The 6,083-nt window shown below is 30.7% G+C and overlaps 1 long non-coding RNA gene across 1 annotated transcript; it reads left to right on the top strand.

Moving 5' to 3' along the window:
• The first annotated feature begins 389 nt into the window (after nt 1-389).
• LOC143074782 (uncharacterized) lies at nt 390-3,644 on the top strand. The gene is made up of 3 exons (XR_012978080.1): nt 390-482; nt 2,020-2,059; nt 3,070-3,644. It is a non-coding gene; the product is annotated as an uncharacterized LOC143074782 (long non-coding RNA).
• The last annotated feature ends 2,439 nt before the right edge of the window (nt 3,645-6,083 follow it).

Consider the following 6,083-nt stretch of genomic DNA (forward strand, 5'->3'; position numbering starts at 1 on the left):
AAAATTCATAGTTTTGTAAAACAGGAAATTTATAAAAATGACCGCATTATTTATAATCATGTCAACAACGAAATGTTGACTACTGGGCTGGTGGTACCCTCGGGGACGAAACGTCTACCAGCAGTGGCATCGACCCAGTGGTGTAAATAGTTATCAAAGGTACCAGGATTATAATTTAGTACGCCAGACGCGCGTTTCGTCTACACAAGACTTATCAGTGACGCTCATATCAAAATATTTATAAAGCCAAACGAGTACGAAGTTGAAATGCATTGAGGATACAAAAATCCAAAAAGTTTAACACCGACTTATCTCAGTGATTATCTATTTTGTTTTATTCTCTTTTTTTTAATTACACAATTTAATACTATCCACAGAAATGTATTTGACAACCTTGCATTATACTGCTGCTGGAGTTGCTGCTGCTTTGTCTTTTATTATCATAGTGTTAGTTACAGTAACAGTAAAAGTAAAACGAAACCGTAAGTAACACGATTTTGAATATAGCACTTATTAATTATGACTTGCTTTCTTTAAATTTCCTATGATTGTAATTCATTACCATGTATGTGTTGTTTTACTTATTATATCTGTTGCTTTTGTTCAAACATGGGTGTCAATATAATGTAGTTTTAAGCAACTGTTATACACGTGAGAGGTTAAGGTATCTTTAAAACCAGGTCTTATCCTCCATTTTCTACATGAGAACGTATCTGGTCCAATTCATGAATATTACAGTTGTTTTCCATTGGTTTGATGTGTTTGAGCTTTTAATTTTGCCAATTGTTTAGGGATTGGAATTTCCTTGGGGTTTTTTTCTTTGTTGTTTTACATTTTGTCAGAATAAATAATACGTAAATTTGAAATTACGTTTTTTCAAAAGAAGGCTTATATAGCTGTACATTTAAATGATTACTAAGAAATGTCCCATTGGAAGATTAGTGACAGAAAATAGATTCTATAGAATTATCTTTAAAAGTTGTTGGGCGAAAAATTCATAAATAGTTTCCAATCACTTTCTGGCATAAACAAATTAACAAATTAACAAGCCAAAGAAATGAATTATGAGAGTAAAAAATAAAAGTAATAGTATCTGTAAAGCTATTTTGCTCGTCATTTGATGAGTAGGATTTCTGACTTTTTTCCACAAAAGGCTGAACAATGAAAATTGAAATTTTTGCCGAAACTGACATTTGTTCAAAATGAAACCCCTTCTTTTATTCATATGAAGCAAACTTCGAACAGGATCGTTTTAGATAGAATGGTATGAAACTAGCATAAGCCTAAATCTTCACGTTCGGTTACATTTATGATGTCCTTACACTTAATAGTTTATATTTCAACCATTGAATCTAAAATTAAGGATACAACAGATAAATTGTTGTCTGTCTCATAACTTGACTTGCAATCCCAAAAAGATCGGTTTAGAACAAAACTCAAAAGAGATAATGTCAGCATCAAAATAGTGAATTTTCATTTTCTATGTAACAACATTCCTTAGCTGTCTGCATAGGGAGAACAAAACCTGTACGATAAGTTAGATATCCGCAGCTTTATAAAAAACGGTGAATTTTGTATTTCTATGTAACAACATTCCAGCAGAGTCTGCTTTTGGATCAGCTGTCTCCCAGTAAATATACTACTTTAGAGCTGCATTTCCTCTCAAAATTGCCTGAACATGGAAGCTTTAAAACCAACAGTTAAAATGACATCTGTTCGCTAATTTTACGGACGCCATCATGACATAGTTTAATGTTACTAAATATCGGTTTTACAAATGATGATAGGTTAACATTAAATCACAATCAAGAAAGTAAGTAGTGCCATTTTGTTTGAATTCTATAGTTATGAAAGACAAATCCTGGTACCAAAATTAAGATACTTAAGGTTGTACAAATGCATGAAACATGAAGGTGCATCATATTTAATGTAGCACATTATGTAAGTCTTTGATAACTTACTGTATTGTACTTTTTTTTGATACATACACACATATAATCTCGGTATGTTTTCTTTTAGGTAAGTCTGAACACGCAATTTCAACATCTCCACGACAAAGGTAAGATAACTTCTTTCAAAGGCTTTTGAAGACAACGTTAGAATAGAAGATAATTTTAATTGCATATGGTATGATATATATATATAATAAATACTTATATTTATTAAAAATTAACAGAGGAATAATGAATTCATTACACAAAGCATGTTTTCTACTTAAATATTTAAAAAAATCAAATACAGAAATTAGAAAAATGAATTGAGTTACAGTTTTTGCAACTATCAATACATGTCCCATTAAACCGTACCAATTTTATTACAACAGATGCACGTTTCTGCAATAATTACGTCTTGCTTGACTCTCGGTGTCAAATTATTGGATAAACAACCTTGAAGGAAACATGATTTACCTGTCAGAAGGCAGGATACAATATAACTTAAATTATGAAATATTGATTTCTCTGAAATTTGCTATGACCGCAGCATTTCGTATCGACAGCCTTTATGTCGTTTGTTTTCAATCCAGGGTGCCCAGACGGGTAGACCATAATATTTATCTTTCAAAGTTATTACAACGAACATAAATCGTTGTTACATTATGTTCCGGTTTGAGTGTGATTTTTTAATAGTTGATGCTGAAAAAATGAATATTATCCAAGTTTGATATCTGAGCTACTTATATATTTATTACATTAATCAAATTCAACAGAATCGTAAGCTTCCGAAACACTGGTCATAATGGTGTAGTCTTTCATGAAGAAAACAAACATTTATTGCGTCTTTTAACAGTTATTGCTCTAAAATACAACAACAAATTATATCCAAGTATGCTGTTATTACAGTTCTAGTCTGTGAAATGCAAACAAAACGAATATGATAATCAGTTTTACACAACATTTTCACGAAATGTATTCATACAAATACAAAATGGGGTCGCGCGCAGCCCCATAATGTTCGGCTGCTTGAATTAATGCACCTGTCATGACATTTCAAATCATACCGAGAAAATATGTTTAAAATCTAGTTGTATCATATTTAAATTACATTTATCTAAAATTTCATTTACTTTAGCATGCAGTCTGCAGTATTTGAAGACCAGGAGAATATGTCTGTTCATAATGAATATGAAGAAATTGAAAGTGTCTCTTATCACTCCGTAAACTGGCGAAACTACAGTTTTGAAACAAACAACCAACCGAACACTGCTAATGACGAAAGTGATAACAGACCGAATTCAAGCAACAGTGGAAGTAATATAACAATGATCCATTCCTACGTTAACACACATATTTACAATTCAAATGAACAACTGAATCAGTCTTTTAGAAATGAGAGCCATTCAAATCTTTCGAACTCGAACGGGTCTGTAGATTGCAATACTAGTACTGATAACAGCGTAAGCAATGGCAGTTCTGGAAGTGAAACGCATCCAGTTCATCAATACGTCAACATTGCTGATCCAAACGTTCACAATTCCTATGAAATTTTGAAACACACTAACGACACACAAAAATATGAAACTCTTCAACAAGATGCTTAGATTACAACGTAGCTGCCACAAAGAAAAGGAAACAAGAACAAAATGTTTCTATACGGCGTACGACTCAGATATTACAGAGGTAATATTTTGATATCATCGTTTAAAATGACAGGCATGAATATAGTTATACTAGTTTGATGTAAAGATTTTATTTTGTTAGAAAGAAACAAATGACAAAGTTTTTCGGGGGGAAAATCGTTATGCTTATAGCATCAGCTAGCGATAATATTACTTTTAGGTACAGTATTATTCAACAACCATTATGTTGGAAATGTACATAGACAGACAATTGAAATTGCAATTACAGAACTCTATTCATTTGTCAAATTTCATACGATATTAACAGTAAGACTAGTGATAAGTCTTGCTGATTGTCTCTTTAGGTGTTCCAAAGTCATGAAACTTCATGTTTATATATTTATAATTCTCAGTACTATAGATGCCTGTTATACAAAACTATGTTAATTTTCAAATTGAACATACATGCTTATCGAACATGAGCATTGTTGAATTTAAATTAATTTGTATACACATTTCTACCTGTGTTGAAGATCCATTGATTGCTTTGGCTGTTTTCTGCTCTTTGGTCGGGTTGTTGTCTCTTTGATTTCTATCCCTCTATTCATCCGTTTGTCTTTACGTGTCCGGTTAAATCTAAGTATTCTATAACATATCTTTACCAGATAAAGAACAATAAAAGGTTTTGAAATAGAAACTACATTAAATGTTTCTTTCGCGATGCTTGAGTCCAAAACATATTACAAGACATTAGTAATACATATGAAAAAGATTTTAATTATATTTCTTCGATCATGTTCATGTTTTAGATGCTTAATGTTTTTTATTTAAGTTGTTATGGCTTTGAATTAGCTTTTAGTAAATTCCTTTACTTTCTTGTCTTGTACTTTAAAATGCTTTTTATGTCGTGTGTATACGTGAATAGTCCTTATCTACAGATTTTCGTATAAAAACTCCTACTTAATTTATAAAATAGAAAAACCTGATACATGAGAAAATTAGCCAGTTTTATAAGCTAATTGAACTCAATACAAATGATATTAGATGTGTTTGAAGAAAAATCAAAAATATTGAACTCCGAGGAAATTCCACGAGGAAAGTCCCTAATCGAATAGAAAAATCAAAATCTCCCAACACATCATACAAATGGATAACAGCAGTCATATTCCTTATAGTAGAAATTTGTGGATAAACGATGTTAGAAAAAACAAACAGACATAATAGGTAAATATGTCAAAATAGGGGTACAACAGTCAACACTGTGTTATAAACTTGACCACTTTAAAAACAAACAAATATGTAACAACGTATAAATTAAAATACTATTGACGCCTTTTATCTGTAGAACATATAGAGATTTGTTAAACATATTTGTAAATAGAATGAGAAAAATATGTATATATGTATATATTTCATTAAGCGTAGGGACAATTCATTCACACGACCATTGTGAAGCATATATGCATGTACAATGTATAAAAACTTAAATATTGATAGAATTTAAATTGTAAGGTATTTTCATACAGATTAATTATGTGTTTGTCAAACGTAAATACTTGACTGAATCATGTATCATTAATGGTATCCTGTTATTTATTTGTTACTGCTTAATAATTTACTTAAATTAAATCTTTATTCACAAATATTTATTTCAGTGTTTCGTACTGATTTGTAAATAAATCTTTTTGTTTAATTTTGATTTTTTGTGTGCAAAATTTCTATTTACCATTATTTGTCTCTTAACAAATGGATAATTTTGATATCATCATGATCAATTACACAAACATTTTAAGTTTTCTTTGGATAAATGCAGATTTGTTTTCACATTCATTTTGACATGAAAACTATGAACAACTGTTCGTCTGTATAGCAATTGGGAATATGCTTTAAATTGTTATTTGTGATGCAAAATTAACCAGCAAAACTAGATGATTTATATCTGAAAACCAGAGCAGAAAAAAGTGCCTAAAAATAAACGACACACAAAGTGGCATGAAAAATTCCTCAGTCGGTAGATTCGAAAATATTGTATACAATTTTGTGTATCTTTCACATTGAATTAGATAGTACAAATTTTAAAAACATGTATATAAATCGCTAAAAATCTTCAAACGTTTCCCTGCCAATTTTAAACAACAGGATCACAGTACAATAAATACAGAAAAATACCAAAATCCCAGGTCAAACTCGTCTCTTAAGGGCATACGATACAGTTACAGGGGAGGTAATGACGTTGCTAACGTAAATTGTTATTTTCGCGACGTCAAACGGTGACTTATCGGGAAAAGATGCAGTTTTCGGATGATTTTTATCGTTCAAACTGATTTAACTTAAAAACGAATTCATGGACCTCCCTTTTTTTTAAATGACATTTGGTTCGATTACGAAAGAAGATTATGGGTACCAATTTTCATGAAAACGTAAATAGTGCAATTTTTTTAATTTGATTAAAGTACAGCAAAAATTGAGGGTGTTTTCCTACATTCATGATCATTTACTAAATTAGAGTTATTTGAGTTATTTGTAA

This window comes from Mytilus galloprovincialis, chromosome 5 (assembly GCF_965363235.1).
Source record: "Mytilus galloprovincialis chromosome 5, xbMytGall1.hap1.1, whole genome shotgun sequence".
NCBI classification, from domain to species: domain Eukaryota; kingdom Metazoa; phylum Mollusca; class Bivalvia; order Mytilida; family Mytilidae; genus Mytilus; species Mytilus galloprovincialis.